The 19,921-nt window shown below is 42.0% G+C and overlaps 1 long non-coding RNA gene across 2 annotated transcripts in view; it reads right to left on the bottom strand.

Moving 5' to 3' along the window:
• LOC131191360 (uncharacterized) overlaps window positions 1–19,921 on the bottom strand; it is a 29,153-nt gene that overhangs the window by 7,763 nt on the left and 1,469 nt on the right. Inside the window, exons 2-5 of one of the 2 annotated variants that reach the window (XR_009153484.1) lie at window positions 16,944–17,187; window positions 16,568–16,714; window positions 14,947–15,092; window positions 13,950–14,177 (exon numbers count right to left, since the gene is read on the bottom strand). This is a non-coding gene — a long non-coding RNA (uncharacterized LOC131191360). The remainder of the gene's footprint in view (window positions 1–13,949; window positions 14,178–14,946; window positions 15,093–16,567; window positions 16,715–16,943; window positions 17,188–19,921) is intronic. The other variant, XR_009153485.1, reaches the window with a different exon arrangement.

Below are 19,921 nucleotides of genomic sequence, written 5' to 3'. Positions count from 1 at the left end.
GCTAGGATGCTGAGCTTGTTGATCGAAAGGTCGGCAGTTCAGCGGTTCGAATCCCTAGTGCTGCCATGTAACGGGGTGAGCTCCCGTTACTCCCAGCTTCTGCCAACCTAGCAGTTTTGAAACCACGTAAAAATGCAAGTAGAAAAAATAGGGACGGTAACAGCGTTCCATGCGCCTTTGGCGTTGAGTCATGCCGGCCACATGACCACGGAGACATCTGGACAGCGCTGGCTCTTCGGCTTTGAAACGGAGATGAGCACCGCCCCCTAGAGTCGGGAACGACTAGCACGTATGGGCGAGGGGAACCTTTACCTTTACCTAGGGATGGGATTAATTAACCTTTTCCCTTCAGGAAGAATGACAAGATTACAAACATTTTCATTATAAAGAATATTAAGTAACACTTCTGTGAGCAGCTGATACTCCCTGGAGTTTCCCAAGACCTTCTATAGCTGTTGCAGTGTTGGCTCCTTCTTGTTTCTTCCTGGGGGAAAAGATACAGGAGGGGACAACGATGCAGCTTGATCATACAGGCCGTGAATTTAATGCATGTATGGTCCAGCCAGCTGTATTGCTTCTGCTGTAAAGCACCCAATTTAGGACATAGAATAAGAGTTGGAAGGGTCAATGGCTTTTGGCAGCAGACCCAGGCTTTCAATTAGCCTGAGCAGCTGCTCTTAGTTTCCCTCTTAGCTGCTGCATTTGCTTTGGGGTTGACTTTTTTAAAAAGGGGGAAGGGCTCTTTTAAGATTTCTGCATTGTTTTAGTGGTTCCTGGCACTGTCCTTTTGGGGTCTACTTCCCTCACTCTTTTTGAAAGCCTCTAGTGATGGAGCACCCACATCTTCTGAAGGCAAGCTATTCCATTGGTTGATTGGTCTCACCCTTAGGAAATTTCTCCTTAGTTCTAGGTTGCTTCTCTCTTTGGTTAGTTCCTATCCATTGTTTCTTGTGCATTTTGGAAAATAGATTGACTCTCTCATTTTTGTAGGAGCCCCTCAAATTTCCTCTTTAATCAGTGGAACAATTAATCAGTGGAACAACTTTCCTCCAGAAGTTGTAAATGCTCCAACATTGGAAGTTTTTAAGAAGAGATTGGATAATAATTTGTCTGAAGTGGTGTAGAGTTTCCTGCCTAAGCAGGGGGTTGGACTAGAAGACCTCCAAGGTCCTTTCCAATTCTGTTATTCTATTTTATTCTATTCTAAATATTGGAACAGTGCTGTTTTATTGTGCTATTTTATTGTGAGTTGGACTAAGGAGAAATTTCCGAAGGGTGAGACCAATCAAACTGGCCACGCCCTCCTAGACACATGACCCATTTCCCACAGAAAACTCTGGGAGGCACAAAATCCGGGCAAGTGTGGCTGGGGGGAGACTGTGACTGGGTGGGAGTGACATTGAGTTGACCATGCCCACCCATCAGTCACATGACCATCAAGCCACAACCACCCAGCCACACGCCCAGCAAGGTATGCTTACCAAGGCACACCCGCAGAACCAGTAGGGAAAAAATCTGAATTTCACCCCTGCTTTCATATATGGTTGAATTACAAATCTAAATGCATATCACATAGTATGCTAAACAACTGGTCCTAACCAAATCTGTTGTTGAATGACTGACCCTAATACCCTTCATTCCGTGGACATGCTCCTCAGTCAGTAGGAGGAAGGGCTGAAAGAGGTTAAGAACCCTGGTTCAACGACAACTGTTGGGTTGCAAATTCAATACTCCTGCCTTAAGTCAAGCTTCTTCAACCCTACGTTCTCCAAGTGTGTTAAAATACAACAATTTCTAGCCAGGGGTAGAACTTATTCCACTGGACTGGGAATTATGATGTGTAATCAAGCACATCTTGGAATTATTAGTTCGGGGAGGTGGGATTAAGCAGAGCATAAAGACGTCGAAGGACAGAAGTGGACACCAACAGGGTTGTAACCAAATTCGCCTTTCCAGCCTCAACCTCTGTATGAGAAAAGGTAAAGCAACTTCCACAACACCATGAAGATAAGCTCTTTAGAAGAAAATATAAAAGCATTAGCACAGCAATTCATCCAAGCTTCATCATGCACCGTAGACATTTTTAAAATTTCACAAAGAAAAGCACATCATTAAAGAATACTGCCGTATCACCATTCTTATGCAAATCCTTCCAGATAGTTGGGTGGAAAAATTCCATCTCAGCACGCAGTGAAAAATAAAATGTTGCTGTGTGAAAATTTCTGCTGTACTGAGCACATCTATCACATGTATAATCCAAACTACTGTATATGTGCCCCGACTACAGAATTAGTATCGATCCATTCACCATGTAAACATCAAGTACTTTCTATTATTACCTGAAATAGCATGCTATCACAATTTCTATTTCCTTCCCCCCTATCTTAAATAGAAGTCTTGCACATTAGCTCTTTCCTTCGCATACTTTTTTGCACAGCTATCTAACTATAGTGTTCAAGGCTGTTTTTTCCCCCCTCTGGGTTTCCTGCAGACATCTGCAGTATTACTATCAAAGCACTTTACTTCAAGTCACCTCCGATGGAAGGCCGTGCAACTTTCATTTACCCAGAATCCTGTGCCTGTGACACTGTTTGCCAAAGTTTGCCCAACAGTCTTTGTTTCAAGGCCATCTTTGCTACAACTGCCTCCTTTGTCAAATGAGGGTTTCCAAGGGTTGCAGTTTTTTAAGAGGTCCCGTTAAAGCAAGAATGGGTCACTAATGTCAGGACAAGAGTACAGAAAAGGCATTAGGTTTTCATTTCTGATTTGTACTTTCTCTTTCCTGCTGCTACAAGAGAGAGACAGGGAGGGGAAAGAGAGAGACACATACACACACACTCATACAGATTTGGAAATGCATTGCAAGGCTTAAAAGATTGCATTCAGTCTGAGAAGGTCAGTGATGTTCCTTCAGTTCATCGCAGAATATTAAAAAAAAAAAAAGCTGGGAACAACTACATTACATGTAAGATGAAGGGTACTATCACACTACTTAACCACTGTAGATGAAAAGTAAATAGCAAGAGACTCTTTACTGATATTACTTAAGATAGGCAGCAAATCTCAGCTGGTAAGTACCATTATGCAAAAAGTCTATAGGACCACTAGATGGAAACAAAGAGAAACAAAATTAACACAGTAACTCTATCCTGCCATCCGGTGGTCATCTTGATAGTTGCAGCCAGATTTCATATTTTTGTATTAAATTTATCATCATTCATTTAAGGCATAGGTCTTGGTTAAGCTTACATCTTTTGCTCACAGCTCCTCTTCACTCTAATCCTATAGTACCTCTACCTTTTCACTGCTACCTCCTAAAAGAAGGAGACAAATGAAAAGCACAACAATTAAAGTGATCATTGCTTTCCTCCACTAACCTTGAACTAACCTTCCTTTCCTCCATTTTTTTGTTGATAATTCTAACTTTTTGTGAAATATCTTCTCTTACCATATTTATCCATAAGGAAGAACAGTCTGAATTTAATTACTCTGCCTATCCTAAGGATGATTGTAAAGATGTGAGGTAGGTATTTACCTTATTTGGGGAAAATTTTAAAAAATGATCTGTTTGAAATGCCACATGTCAGTCATCACCCGTTCTAGAAGTTTCACTAGTCAGGAGAAATGCCCTGTCCATATCTAGCATACACTTCCATACAACCTCTAGTTTCATAGCCACTCCACACATGTACAGGTAGTCCTCGATTTATAACAGGTTGTTTAGTGACCATTCAAAGTTACAGAAGCACTGAAAAATGTGACTTATGAGCATTTTTGCAGGATCTCCATCATCATGTAATCAAAATTCAGATACTTGGCAACTGGTCCATATTTATGACCTTTGCTGTGTCTCAGAGTTTCATATGACCATCTTTTGTGACCTTCTGACAAGCCGAGTCAATGGGAAAGCGAGATTCACATAATAATCAGATTGCTACAGTGATTCACTTAACACCTGTGGCAAGAAAAGTCGTAAAATAGGGCAAAACTCGTTTAACAAATGTTTCATTTAACAACAGAAATTTGGGCTCAACTGTGGTCATAGGTCAAGAACTACCTGCACGCACACACATTCTCAGGAGATACACCATCTGTGTTTTCACACTTGTCATTCTCTAGATCAGGGGTCTCCAACCTTGGCAGCTGTAAGACTTGTGGACTTCAACTCCCAGAATTCCTCAGCCAGCTTTGCTGGTTGAGGGATTCTGGGAGTTGAAGTCCACAAGTCTTACAGCTGCCAAAGTTGGAGATCCCTGATCTAGATGACCAGCATAACTGTAACTTGTCTTTTAGTTTTGCAAACATGCAAAAACTTCAGAATGGAAAACAAAAAACCCCAACAAATGGGGGAATCTCTCTTCCCCTGAAAAATGGAACCTTTCGGATACAGGGGAAAAAAACCTGACCCCTCTGGCGACCTTTTGACAAGCAAAGTCAATGGGGAAGCCAGATTCACTTAACAACCGGGTTGCTAACTTTAACAACTGCCATGATTCACTTAACAACTGTGTTAAGAAAGGTTGTAAATGGGGAAAAACTCACTTAACAAATGTCTCACTTAAGCCACAGAAATCTGGGGCTCAATTGGGGTCGTAAGTCGACAACTACCTGTATAAATCCCTTAGTGTAGGAATACCTCCAAGACCCGGGGGGAAAAAAATTGATGTTTAATTTGTTTGTGGGTTTGTCTGCTTTGTCCAAAGGTCAGCAAGTCTGTTTCTGACTAGATTTCAAATGACAGAGAAAGTCCAAAATTGTACCACTAGAAAGATTTAAAATCCTAATCAAAATAATTATTGTCTGGACAAATCATATTGTCACTTTGAAAGCGTATATTAGACAGGTTAATTGTAAGAGTAAGCCAAGCTACACAACTTGCACTGTACGTTCTTCAAATAGCCAAGTGAATGCAGATGGATAAAGGGTGGCGTTAAAATATTTTTATTATTATATTTACATCCCACTTTTATTTTGTATTAGGTATGCCTCAGGAGGACATACCTAATACTCTAGCCCAGGGGTCTCCAACCTTGGCAACTTTAAGACTTGTGGACTCCAACTCCCAGAGTTCCTCAGCCAGCAAAGCTGGCTGAGGAACTCTGGGAGTTGGAGTCCACAAGTCTTAAAGTTGCTAAGGTTGGAGACCCCTGCTCTAGCCCCCTATTTTACCCACTACAACCTTGTGAAGTGGGTGGGGCTAAGAAAGAGTGATTGGGCCAAAGTCATCCATTTGACTGTGCCTAACTCAAGAGTCTCTGTTTCTAGTCCAGCATCTTAGTTTGCACCATAATGTTCTCCATTCCCACCAACTCCATCCCTTGGTTTCAACATTTCCAGAAATTTCCCAACTCTTGTTGTTGCCTCATGGTACCGGTTTCTTCAGGAACAAAATGAAGCTCAATTTAGGAACCCTGATGAAATTCTGGCCAAGTACCAAAGAATATTAACTCGATAGCTGCAGCTTATTAAGCCCAGAAAAATTTGCTACCAAGCATGAGGACTGCTGTGGAGGGAGCCAAGAGATATTTTCAGCTATTCTTTTTTAAAAAACCAAACATTTCTTTAATTAAGTAAAATAAACAACAACCAAAGGAGGGAAAAAAACAAAGAGAAAGCAGAAGAATACAATACATGCAAAATGAACTTTACGCTAGAGTGAAGGTTGGAATAAAATAGGATTACAAAAAGAGCAAAATAAAAAGAGATGTAGTAGCCCTCCATTTCTTCCCCCAACCCCACCCCAGCTAGAATGAGGCCTTCCTGACCATTGTTGGTAGATTATCATATTGGGCTGATGTGTGTATGTATGTATATATGTATGTATCTATGTATAAGTGTGCGTGCATGTGTATATTAACAGGGAGCTGAGATAGAAGATAATTGGCTCAGCTGCAGAAAAGCTCCTGAAATCCAGCATTATCCTGAAATCAGAGGGATGGCACTGGTCCCATTCAGAGCAAGTCAAATGAATAGCAGCCTTCAAAATATACATGCACAAACATCTAAGTGCCACCTAATGCACAATGTCTTTCATGCTTTGCAGGTGTTAAGGTACATTGAGAACTGTTGGTAGCCCAGTGCACAAAGATCCTGCTGGTGTGTAAATTGGTGGACAGACTTTTCCTGAATAAATCAATAGCAGGGTTATATCGCCTTCAGCAAGGTAAAATCAGAGTAAGGAACGTTCAGAGAAACCTCTTTCTTGAAAGCAGTGAGCTGTTATAAATGCAACTTAGATTTTGTCTTGGAAGACCAGTGTCAACAAGACTGCTGGCATGCAGCCGAGTTTTGATTCCTTCAAGCAGGCCAGAAGGAAATATAGTAGTATGTTCCCATGGAGGAGGTCTCAGATTTCCTTTTCTTTTAACAACCCTGTAATCCCTTGCAATGGCATGGAGTCAGGGAGACTGAACAGAGCCCCCTCATTTACTGGCCAGATGCCTTTCTTGACACCTACGAAGAGTACATTATAAGCAGACAATTACTCATTGTGCCCAAAGAGAGAAATATCTGTCACTACCTAGGATCGAACTCCCAACCTCCTGATTGTGAGGAGAGAACTCCACCTCTAGGTCACCGTGCCACTCTCTGACTTCCTACGCATGTTTGTAATTTAATCCCCACCATTAGTTAATCTTTCAGGTATGGGCTAAGTGCATAAGCAAGACATTTGAATTTATTCATTTGGAATGCATCGAGGCATACTGCTGAATTTTATTTCAAAGACAAGTAACACAATGCCACCCGGAGTCGCTTTGGACAGTGAGATGGGCAGCATATAAACTTAACAAATAAATGATATAAATTCAAGTTGCAAATGATGGGACATCATTCATCACTTTCTCATTTAGAAAAGAAAAAGTACAGATGAAATCCAGTTTCCAGGAACAAAAATGATACAACATGAAACTAGGGTTTAGATAGGTCGGATAAACTAATTTTCCCATAACTTCGTGCAAACTTCTTTGTGACCTAACAATTTATAATTTCCACCTATAAAGCAAACAGAAACAGAGGACACATACAATATTCACACAAAAAGGTCAACAAACATGATGAGTGTGACAGATCTGAACTTGTCAAATGCAGGCCAAATCTTAAGATTCTTTATTTACTCATAAACTTATGTCTTAAATATGTCCTCATATTACTTTTGTTGCACACCTGATCTCTATCAAAGGAAAAACTCCTCCTAAACTCTTGACTTCTCATGCAATAGTAGCCAAGTTCAATTAAAGGATTATTGTATAATGTTGTGCATCACCATGTTTTTGTTGTGCAATGAAAAGGAGAAAAGATTTCCTATCATAAAGAAATTAATGAGCTTCCACAGTTGAACAAATATGATGCAACAGATCATTAGCACTGCAATAAAAACAGCATATTTTCTTTCATAAACTTCCAGCCTTGTCCATTCAATTAAATAATCAAGCTGTACATAAAATCGACAAGCAGGTATCTGAAATCAATTAATACATGACACCTTACTTTTAGTCACCACCGTGAGTTGATTCAAATCCAAGGGTGTTTTTTTTTCTTTCCTGTTACTATAGTTCCTGAAATTGTCAACATATGCTAAGAATTAAAGCATATAAAATTTTAGGGACATAATTACATTTAAAAACGTATCATTTTCATGCCTGTTTCATTATCATGGCCATCCCCACCCACACAGAATCCTATCAGTTATAAGTTAATGAGAATGCTAAGAACCATCAATAATTATGCCAAGGTTTTTTTTCCAAATTTTTGAGACAACGTACTTCAATCTCTGCTAAGTACATGTCCTCAATTTGGATAACAGGTTGTTTTAACAGTTTTTCTGATTAAATACTTTAGCTAAATGCTTTCCCTATTAATTTCTAACAATTTGCAGAAGGGCAGACATATATTCCCCCATAGTTACATAACCAATGATAATAAATCCTTTTGGTTTATTATGGGCTACCTCGTTCTAGAAAAAAGGTGGTTAAACAAGAGAAAGTTTGATGTTGGGGCTCTTGGAAAAGTCAACTCAAATCTTGGCAAAAGCAAACTCAAACTCTATTATGCAATGTTACAGTTACAGTTTCTGAATTAGCTACTGCAACGACAGATTCCTTTTCATTTTCTCCTGTCTCCCACTTTTAATGTGTTTGGCTTCCTGGTTCTTGCTCTTTTTCTTCGAAATGTTGCTGACCTCGAAAAGGAATAATGTGATAGATGTCTATGTAACTAAACCTTTTACAACAGTTTAATCTTTAAGCATTTTCACTATACGGTTTCTAAACCAATGTATAAACAAGTGAGATTATGTTTACTTATATGCCATGAAACCTTTTTTCTAAGCATCAAACAACTGGAAGGCAGTTTTCGTATCCTTTTCCATCAATGAAGAATTTTTCCGAAATTGCTTTATAAATGTAACAGAACAAATTTAAAAACTATGGAATTAAGACCAGGAAGACCAAAACTCCCTTGGTGACTCTCTCTCTCTCTCTCTCTCCATAATGTATCTCAAAATGTTGCTGCTTTTTAAGGTTAAAATAAAGTACAGGTAGTCCTCAACTTACAACCACAATTAAGTGAATCCAAAATTTCTGTTGATAAGCAAGACATTTGTTAAGTGAGTTTTGCCCCATTTTACAACCTTCGTTGCTGTAATTTTTAAGTAAATTGCTGCAGTTGATAAGTTAGTAACTCGGTTGTTAAGTGAATCCGACTTCCCTAATGACACTGCTTGTCAAAAAGGTTGCAAAAGGGGAACACACGATCTTGGGACACAGCAACGGTCGTAAGTACAAACCACTTGCCGAGCATCTGGATTTTGATCACATGATCATGGGGATGCTACAAAGGTTCTAAGTGTAAAAAATGGTCATAAGTCACTTTTTAAGTGCTGCTGTAACTTTGAACGGTCACTAATGAATTGTTGTAAGTCAAGGACTACTTGTAGTCAGCTTGCGGACCTTCGGACCTTCCGCCGCGGGCTTAAAACACACTTATTTAATTGCGCAGGACTGAGCTAGATTTTAAATTTATGGGTTTTAAATTGGGTCTTATTTCTATATTTTTAATTTTTGGGGCTTTTAGAATAAGTTTTTTAATTGTTTTTATATTGTATTTATGTGTTTATGTGTTTTTTAAGTGCCTGTAAACCGCCCTGAGTCCTTCGGGAGATAGGGCGGTATATAAATACGATTAAATAAATAAATAAATAAATAAATAAATAGTTTAATTTTGTCTTGACAAAATTAGTTTATTTTGTCTTGACATGTGAAGAAAAGACAGCACATAAATCTAATTAACAATAACGTAATAATAATACCATTGGGTTTCCATGTTCTGATAGGTCTTTACCCTGACACCAGCAATTGAGGTCCTTTATAACCACAAGTAAAAAAGCTTGCTTTTTCAGGCATTTTAGCTGTTTGGAATTATAGGAAGTTCACAACTTACAAGTCATTCAAAGTTCCAACAGACCTACTTGGAAGATACTAACCAAGATTCAACGTTCCAATGGCCACTCCCTGGTCACATGATTGCAGTTCAGATAATGTCAAGATTGAACCGCTTTGCTTCTTTCAAGCCTTAATGCTTTTCAACTTGCCAATCAACAGGTGGGGGAAGGGGGAAATAGAGTGCTGAGAATGTATGCAGAGATCGTGAGAGCCTGGCAACCATCAAGGTCACTACTGCAAGTACTTGAGAAAGAGATGGACAGTTCCCATAACGAAAGGATGTCTCATAACTGGACAATGTGTTCACCCAGGGGTGGGGAGAAGAGGAAGCTATTGTTTAACTAGGCAAGCATTTGTGTGGAAAAATCAGAGCTGGTTTTGTTTCTTCAGTACCAATACGATGTATCCAATAAAGTTTTACTTTTGGGAATTCAAAGCTCCCAAGAGTGTTTCCTTATTTTGGGTTCACTAGTTGGAAAGGTGACAGGTGATCAGCAACCAGACCACATTCATGGCTGTTTGTAGCATCCTGCAGTCACTTGAGTGGATTTTATGATGATTTTGCCAAAAACCTGGATTTACTTCCAAAACCGCATCCATCTCCTATTAGTAGACCAATTGTTGAAAGAAACTTTATTGTTTTTAGTATTTGTTGCAAGTCTTACTGTATTCTGAGCCTTATCTTTCCTGACTTCATCTTTGTAACTTCAGGCTATTTGTTGGTACACTGCCTTAGTTATATGTCCTTTCCATTTTTTGTACTTATCTTTTTTGTCTTTCAGTTTGTCAGAGAGTTCTTTGTGTAACTATGTTGGTTTCTTCTTATGTTTCTTATTTTTCAATTTCAGTGGTATTGTGGTGGACTGGGCTTTTATAATCATATTATTTAATTTCCCAAGCTTCTTGTATTGTTTTTTCCTTTAAGATTCTCATCCATAGTGTTCTTCCCAAACTTTTTCTAAGTTTGTTGAAATCAGCTCTTTTAAAATCTAGGACTCTGGTTTGATTGTGTTCTATTGCTTTTGTCTGCATTTTATTGAATTCTAATTTGACATGGTCCCTCTCTCCCAAGGTTCCTACAACTTTAACTCCCTCTATTATTTCTTCCCTGTTAATAAGAATTAGGTCTAGTATTGCAGTCCATCTAGTTCCTTCCTCTACCTTTTGGATAACAAGGTTGTTGACTAAGTTGGTCAGGAACCTCTTCGATCTCCCACTTGATACAGAGTTTGTCTCCCAGTTGATGTCAGGGTAGTTAAAGTCCCCCATTGCTACTGTGGTGCATTTTCTACATATATTTGTTAACTGGTTAGCAAAAAGTTCATCTATTTCTTCTGTTTGGTTGGGTGGCCTATAGTGTACACCTATGGCAATGTCATTCTTTCCTCCTTTTATACTGACCCATATGCAGTTAAGGGGCTTTCATTCTTGGTTTTATGCATTTCTGTAAGAGATGTAGTGGTCTCTTATGTATAATGCAACTCCAACTCCTCTTCTGTTGGGTCTGTTTGTTTTAAACAGATTATATCCTTCCATCAGTACATTCCAGTCTTGAGTTTCATCCCATCATGTTTCCGTAATGGCAACTATATCATAATTGCCTTCATGTACTACTATTTCAAGTTCACCCTGTTTGTTCCCTAAACCATGAACATTTGTGTATAGTCATTTGAGTCCTTAATTATTGACCCTAGTTATGATTCCGTGTCTCCTACTTTATATCTGATTTTTCTTCTTTTCTATCCCGTTCTATCTCATTACTTGATTGGTTGTCCTGTGGTTTATGCTTGGAAATAAATCCCAAAGATCCTAAAGGTTGTCCTAAAGATCCTAAAGATTGGTCACACTCCTCCATCCTTTTTAGTTTAAAGCCCTTCTGATAAGTTGAGCCAGTCATTTTCCGAATACATACTTCCCAGTTCTTCTGAGGTGCAGCCCATCCTTTGCCAAAAGCCCTTCATGTAGGGAATACAGACCATGGTCTAAGAATCCAAAGTTCTCTTGGCAGGATCAACCCTTAAGCCAGTGGTTCCTTTCTATAATTTTGTTCTCTTGTTGGATGTTGACTTTTTGTTGGAAGTACTGATGAAAACACCCCTTGTGCTCCTAAATGCTTTAATTTTCTTGCCTAGCTTCTGGTAATCTCTCAATATTCATTGTTGTGCCGTTGGTCCCTACGTGAAGGAGAAGAAATGAGTATTAATCTGTGGGGTTGATCACTTTAGTAAGATCTTGGCCACATCTTTGATTTTTGCTTTGGGGAAACAACATACCTCCCTAGATTGGATGTACAGTTCACAGATGGCTGATTCTGTTCCCTTGAGAATTGAATCTTCTATCACCAACACACGCCTTTTTTCCCTAGGGAAGTCTAAGTTGCTTTTCTTCCAATTATAGGAACACTTGGTGATGCCTCTTTTCCAGGTGAGGATGCCTCTTTTCCAGATGTCTGTATGCTTTTCTTCCAGGGGGAGGCTTTGAAATCGATTGCTCAGCTCCAGTGGAGCTGCACAATAGTCCAGTCATGAGACGACTAGTTCTAGAAATAAGCACCATTGGTGCACGAGTTGGATGTGAAAGAAGAGCTTCTTAATCACAGAGCCAAAGGATCCTATGCAGAAACAGTGAATCCATTGCCCCTTGTTGTTTTACAAGTTCCAAGCTGGCCAAAAACGAGAGACAGGTTTTTCATTTTTGTTTCTTTTCTCCTTCTACCTTGAATCTTTAGATCCTCTTGTGCTGTTTCTTAAATCATAAAGTCTCAAAGAGGTGTGTTTTTTTTTCAGTCGCTCAGTCCTAGCTAATTCTTTGCGGCTCCATGGACCATAGCACAGCCAACTCCACCTGTCCTCCACTATTTCCTGGAGTTTGCCCAAATTCATGTTTATTGCATCGCTGGCACTATCTAATCATCCCATCCACTGCGGTCCCCTTCTCCTTTTGCTTTCAACCTTTCCCAACTTCAGGGTCTATTCCAATAAGTCAGGGGTCCTCAAACTTTTTGAACAGGGGGCCGATTCACTGTCCCTCAGACTGTTGGGGGGGGGCTGGACCAGCTGGGTGGGTGTGGCTAGATGGTCATGGGTGGGCATGGCCAATTTAGCAGTCCATTTTGTCTTTGTCCTTGCTGTACTTGCTCAACCCAAGGAATCTATTTACTTACGACATCCCCTCCCCCAAAAGGAAAAATTGTGCAAACTTTCTTGCCACTTGCCTAATTTCATTATAACAGCAGCTTCAGGCTCCTTAAAATAGGCCATTAAAAAAGAATAAAACAAACAGGAATTCCTTCAAAATAATTCCTGATCATATGTTTCAGATGACCTGTGAGTGCCACTAGGGGAGGCAGCCAGGGAAGGGATAGGAGACCAGACTCCTTTTTTGAATTATTTGGGATTACAGGGCTAAAGGTCTTTTAAGCCTGCGGGAGAATTCACAAACTGGTTTGCTTTTTGCCGCACTTGTGTATGTGTATATACACACATGAATATCTACCAAAATTGTTCAGCAACCAATTTGGTGGAAGTGCTTTATATATGGCAAGAATCAAACCAGTGGGTGAATTCTCCTTCAGGCATTATACTGCGGTCGCATTTGAATTAGTGTTAGCCAACTTCAACTGATTTTGAAAAAGCTAGGCGACATGGAGACATGTCCCCCAGCCACCACTTTTAAAGCACTACTTTAAAAGCAGCCCCTCCCCTACTCACCCATCAGCCCTGGATCATATTGTTGTGGTCCACAAGCAGCCTGCAGAGCTAACAACGGAGTCGGACAGCGATGAGGCTGGGGAAGGCCCAGATGAGAGCTCTGTGTCGGAGGTCGAGGTGAGGCCAGGGCCATCGGGGAGTGAGGTGTGGACTCTAGAGCCTCCAGAGACTGATAGTAGTGAGGCAGAGGAACAGGAGGAGCCTGTTCCTAATGCACGGATGAGAAGAGCTGCCAGAAGGCCAAGAGCAGCTCAAGCAAAGAAGACGACTCAGGAGTAGGGCCAAGAGATGATTGGCCCCTCCCATAAGGCTTAAAACAGACCAGCAATGCCGTTTGGGCTCTTTGCCGGAAAACAATGTTGCTTCGTCTTCTTGCATTTATTTTTGTATCAGTGTCTTCTGAACATTTGCCAAGAAAGGCCTTTGGCAGTTTGCCTGATTGGACCAAGGTTTGTGATAAGACTGAGGAATTTGTGTTGGGAGGAATATGCTTTAATTTAGTTGAACTATGCCGAGAATGAAGTAATTCTCAGCTGTTCGAATAAAGTTTGTTTGTTTTTTCACTGACTGAGTTTCCTACTACCTACTTGGGCCTGGGTGACAACAGATATGATTGTGAAAAACATCCTGAAAGGCTGTTTTTAAAGACTTTTAAAGCACTACTTTACAAGCTGGCAGCTGCTTTTCAAGCCAGCAGCAATCCCTCTCCTACTCACCACCCCCAGCCCTGAATCATGTGGCTGCACTGGTGAGTTCACCCTTCAGTCAGCTGGCCCTCCCCCGGACCCTTGGGCTTTACCTTCAGCAGCAGCAGTGTGATCAGAAGTGCAGCTCAACCGGTGAAATAACTAACCAGAAGTGCAGCTGGAGTGGATGCTTCCTGAAAGATAAGGCCGACGGTGAGGGGCGGGCCTGAATCCCACCACTCTGCAAGCCGGATACTTTGCACTGGCGGGCCGTATCTGGCCTGCGGGCCATAGTTTGAGGATGCCTGATCTAGGGTGGCTTCTCTTTCTTCGGGAAAATCCTGTGAATGACAATGATTTCTCTTTAGTCATCAGGGCAAAAGAAACTCAGAATTCCTAAAAGAGGGCCTATTGAATGAGGATCCCCAATCAGAACAATGATTCTGTTGCTGGATACATCTCTGAAGTTGGAGGAATATCCACTCACATTCTACCCATTCCCCAGAAAAGTAGGCTCACTACTCTTTGCCTGCCCAGGAGCAGCAGGGTGCTGGAGAGGATGATGTAAAAAAAGAAAAGACATAAGCAGGGTGGGTCACATCCATTTAGCACACCAGTCCACTGCACTGGGCCCTTCCCTGATGTTCTGTGGTAAAGTGAACCAATCGCAACAGAGCTTGGCTGCATATATTTAGCCTAAGTATCAGGGGTAAAATCTACTTACCTTCCTTACCGGTTCAGAAGTGTACGTGCCGCACGCATAACATGCGCGCGCACACCCTCTGCGCATGCGCAAAACCTTTCTGTGCATGTGTAGACGGTACAAAACACATTACTTCCTGGTTGAAATCAGGAAGTAATGACAGCTGGGCGGGTGGGCGGAGCCTCGCACTGTGATTGCTATCGGTTCTCCGAACCACCACCCAAGATCGCTACCGGATCGCGCGATCCGGTCCAAACCGGGAGCATTTCACCCCTGCTAAGTATGCTACCCCAAGGGCCAGGTTTCATCTTCCTCCAGCACCCAGAGCATTCCAATTCACTTAGCTTAGGAGAACAAAATAGAGGGCCTCCATCCCTTCCCAAAAGAAAACAATTTGTTTTTCTTACCCAGGGATTGGAAGAGAGATTGGCCTCTGAAGACAACTGCATCCTGCTCCCAGCTTCCCTGACTCCTCATCCCAAATGTTGGAAATCATGGAATCCACATACTCCAGGCTGCTGGTTCTGGAGCCCCCTGGGACTTTCATTGAATCCTGCAAATAACAGTATCGAGGCTAAATCTAAAGCTCTCTGTATCCCAATAAGATGGCTAAAGCATAGAGTGCATAGATTCCATTGGCCCCATCACCAAACCTTTCTTACCTCTGAGGTAAGCATTGATTCCCCAGTAGGAGAGCTGCCCTCTTCCTCGACTTTGTCTTTCTGTCATCTCAGTCCTCTCCAGATGAAGAAGGTGAAATGTTTTAGGAAATGTTTCCAAGATGAGCCACTCAGCCTAGCCATCTTTTTCTACCCTGCAAGCCCTCTGTGAACAAGCAGGGGTCTTCACCCTCTCAGATGCTACTTACTTTGACAAGCAATGACTCCATTCCTGCCGCATGTCTCTCATGTCCTTAGCCTTATCCAAAGGTAGGAATTCCTCCGATGAATTCTGAAATAACCATCTAAACATTCTGTCTGTTGGCATATCAACAAATCCACAGCAAAAGGGCTTCTGCTATTGCCATGGTGGAGCTGGTCGGGCCTTACTGACTCATTGGAGCTCTCCAAAATTGTGGTTCCACTTCGCTCTCTTCTCATTTCGGGGGGAGGGAGTGGTTTGGAAATGATGGGCCAAAGATCAAAACTAGCCATGGGCTCCTTTCCTAAAGTGGACACATAGAGGTTTTAACAGGCCTGCCAGCTGATCTGCCAAGGGGGGTTGGACTGACAAGTGGGTTGCCCTGAGTCATTATTCCTGTAGCAAAAGCAGAGGTAGAGGTGCCTCATTTCTGCAAAGGTTTCTTCAGACCCAGGGGTGCCAAACTCAAGGCCCGGGGGCCAGATCCGGCCCGCAGAGTGCTTAAATCTAGCCCATGGAATCACCCTAGAAACAGCAAAGGACCAGCCCGCAATACCTCAGCCTCGCGCAGGCTGACCAGATCCTGCTCTACAACCTGGTGGCGGCTGTTTTCATTGGCAGAGTGCTGCAGGAGGCTGTCGCAGCTGAAAACAGAGCTTCGGAGGGGCACGTGCAGCCCTCCCGAGTTCCATTTTCACTGGCAGAGTGCTGGAGCAAGCCGCCAAAGCCGAAAACGGAGCTTGGGAGGGGCACGCCTTTCTGAGCTCCATTTCATTGACAAAGTGCTAGCTAAACAAACTTGCTTGCCCTCCACTGCCTAGGGCAGTGGACAGCCTGTGTCGCCTTTCATCAGTCCTCCGCGTGGCCTGAGACACAGCAAGGTTCCTCTGGAGAACAAGTGTTTGACGCTCTCCCTGGCCTCGCCTTTCTCTGCTGGTGACAATGGATTCCCTCAGCCCCACCTGGGCCACCACAGGCGCCCCTGACAAGAGTGTTGTTGAGCTGGCCATGCTCACCCTGGCCATGCCCCCCGGCTCCTCAAGGTCAAACACAACCCTGATGTGGCCCTCAATGAAATTGAGTTTGACACCCCTAGCATTTCTCTTTAGGGCTTTAGTGGAGCAGCCTTCTTGGGGGCTTCAGAATCCTTCAGCTAAAGAGACATACCTTGTCAAAATGTGAAGGGATGTCTCATCTTCCATCCTGGGGCTCCGGGCAGACACCTGAAGACCCATCAATACTTGAAAGTAACACTTCTTTATTTGTAGGCCTAAATCAAAGTTCTCTGCATGTGGTAGAACATTGTCTGGATTCCTAGGAGAGAGGGGCTTCATTTGGCCAACAGGAAGAGGCTCAAAATGGCTCTTCCCTAGTATTTTCAAAGTATTTTCCCTTCCTAGCCATCAAAATCTTTCCACAAATCTTAGGGGCACTTCTTGAGTTTGCTAGGCTGGCTGGGGTCCCCCCAAGTGAGAGTTCCTTCCTTCCCCCCACCCGGTTTTGGGGCATGACCTCCACTGGCCTTGTTGAAAACTGTCCTTACCCCTGGAAATGAAGATGTGTCTTCATAACAAGAGTGACTCTGCTGCTCATCATTTTCCTGTGCCTTGTCAGTCCTGACCAAAGGAAGAAGGCGACGTGTCAAAGAACATCCATCTGGCTCAGCTTCTTCTTTCTAAGACCAGCGAGTCAGCCTGCCCAACTTTTTGCCACTGTAAAACCTTCTGGAAACTCTTCATGTCACTCTTAATGCAGCAGGAAACCGCCAAACACCTTTTCCAGATGTTCTGTGAAGAGAAATAGATGTGAGCCAGTCAGAAGAGTTGGGAAGCATGACTTTCTCCTCTACTACCAGTTTCTTGGCATCTGAGGTGGCTACACTTACTCTGTAAAGCCTTTGTGCTGCCATAACCAAGCTATGAGTTGGTATTTCACTGCATGAAGTAAGAATGGGCAGCTGTGTGCTGGTTGGTGGCTTTTCAGGCAAACTCACCACCTCATTCCCTCAGCAACCAGGGAAACAATGGCCACATTCTGAACCCTACACAAGGAGTCACTTTGAACTAGAAGTGGCTGGGCAACCAGTGGCTGACTGTCTTGGTGGCTTTTGGGCTCTGCCTTTCATATGGGAAGCTGTCTGTTCACACGAAACACAATCATTGTGGAACAAAGCAGAGGACATAATAGAATCCTCAGGTGGAATGGACTTCTAGTCCAATCGCCTGCCCAAGGCTGGGTTCCTCATACCATCTCAAACAAATGATTGCCCAATCTTTTCTCTAAAACCTCCAGCAATGGAGCACACACAACTCCAGGAGGCAAACTGTTCCACTGCTTATCGGTTCTGTCAGAAAATTTTTCCTTATTTCCAGGGTTGGATCTCTCTCTGATGAGCTGTGGTGGCGCAGTGGTTAGAGTGCAGTACCGCAGGCTACTTCTGATGACTGCCAGCAGCCTACAATGTGGCAGACTGAATCTCACCAGGCTCAAGGTTGACTCAGCCTTCCATCCTTCTGAAGTTGGTAAAATGAGGACCCAGATTGTTGGGGGCAATGTGCTAACTCTGTAAACGGCTTAGAGAGGGCTGTAAAAGCACTGTGCTATAAGTCTAAGTGTTATTGCTATCCGCTGCTTCATCTCCTTCCCTCAACTGCTATGGAGAATCAATACACTCTTCGCTGTGGCAGCCCTTCAAGTATTGTAAGACTGCCATCATGTTTCCCCTTGTTCTTCTCTTCAAGAGGCCTTGGAACCCAACCTGCTTCTCTGCTGGGCCTCTTGGGTGATTTGACCTTCCTTTACCTTTTGGGCCAGCACAGCCTAGCATCTTTTCCTCACCTATTAGTGGGTCCCAATTCTGTCTGCTCAGAGGAAAATATCCTTTCCTTTTGCTAATATACATTTTCAGATTGAATACTAGTTGAGCGGAGAAAGGGAATTACACATATGAAACAGTATCTGTAATATTCATAGCCTATGGTGGGGTTTTTTTGGTTTTTTTTATTCGCATTTATATCCCGCCCTTCTCCGAAGACTCAGGGCGGCTTATACAGTGTTAAGCAATAGTCTTCATCCATTTGTATATTATATACAAAGTCAACTTATTGCCCCCCAACAATCTGGGTCCTCATTTTACCTACCTTATAAAGGATGGATTTGTGACTTGATAACTCACGATGTACCATTTAATTGTTCTTTTAGATTTGATTAATGAGAGTTCAACCCAAGGCTATGCCCCTCTGGAAGGACTCCATGCTGATAAAGCCAGGAGAACCCCAAAGAGATGGAAGAGACTTTGGCCTTCAGCAAAGTAGTTGGCCAGAAAACTGTTGAATCCTATTGGGTACATTGGTGTCTAATGAGGTTCAGTCATTACTAGAACAACCATCTAGGGAAATGCTTTATGGTTATAAGAAATAAAGTTTTACCAGAAAGTTAGGTTGATTGGGGCACAATCCACTTAAAAAGCGATACCTTCTGAGCCCAGTAATTTGTTTTTATAAGAAATCTAAAGAAGCATTCCCATTGAAATCAGCATGATTAAGAGTTAATATGCACTGTTCAAAATAATATTTAGAGCTTATCAAAGCTTTGATCTTATCAAAAGTCACCAAGGAGGACTAGAATGGATTCACAATCCTCATAAGGCAGTTCCATAACCTGGCCTGAATCCCAACTAAAAAGGGTCCAGATAATCATCTTCCAGGGCCTTATTTTTTTATTTTGCTGTTTTATTAATTTAATGAAATACACAGAAAAATGAAAATAATGGGAAAATAAGAAAGGAAAAGGGGCAAACAGAAAAGTATAGGGTGGGAGGGAAAAAGAAATAGAAAAGCAGCGACTCCTTTTGATGCAGAATAATAAGGTAGTAACATGAAACCTCAACTTTTTCTTTTATATAATATATATTAGCCATTTTTATAACAAGCCTGTCTAATCAACAAAGCTCAAAATCAAAGTTTTACTTTATTTCCCACCTCCAGCACACAGTCCAGAATCAGTTTCCAAGTAGAAACAAAATTGTGTTCTTTTCTTGAATCAAAGCAGTCAATTTAGCCATCTCTGCGATGTCTATCAACTTTTACAGCCATTCATCTATTGTAGGAATCAAAGTGTCCTTGTATTTTTGTGCATAATCTTGCTACCATGAACATATAGAACAGGGGTGTCCAAACTTGGTCCCTTTAAGACTTTTGGACTTCAACTCCCAGAGTCCCTCAGCCAGCAAAGCTGACTGAGGAACTCTGGGAGTTGAAGTCCAAAAGTCTTAAAGGGACCAAGTTTGGACACCCCTGATATAGAACATTAAAGTTCCAAATTTTTTGCTAAATTCTTTATTCCTTAAGCCTCACTGTCTCAGTTTTTATCTTTATATTCACTTTAAGAATCTTCTGTATTAAGTTATATTAAGAAGGATTCTTCAGAAGCTTCTTGAATGAGTAGTGAAACGTCTCCCTTAAGGCCAGGGATGGGATCCTACCAGTTGAACAACCAATTCACTGAGTGCGCACTTTGCCA

The sequence above is a fragment of the Ahaetulla prasina genome, chromosome 2 (genome assembly GCF_028640845.1).
Source record: "Ahaetulla prasina isolate Xishuangbanna chromosome 2, ASM2864084v1, whole genome shotgun sequence".
In the NCBI taxonomy this organism is placed as follows: domain Eukaryota; kingdom Metazoa; phylum Chordata; class Lepidosauria; order Squamata; family Colubridae; genus Ahaetulla; species Ahaetulla prasina.
This window is presented reverse-complemented; position numbering and strand designations above follow the sequence as displayed.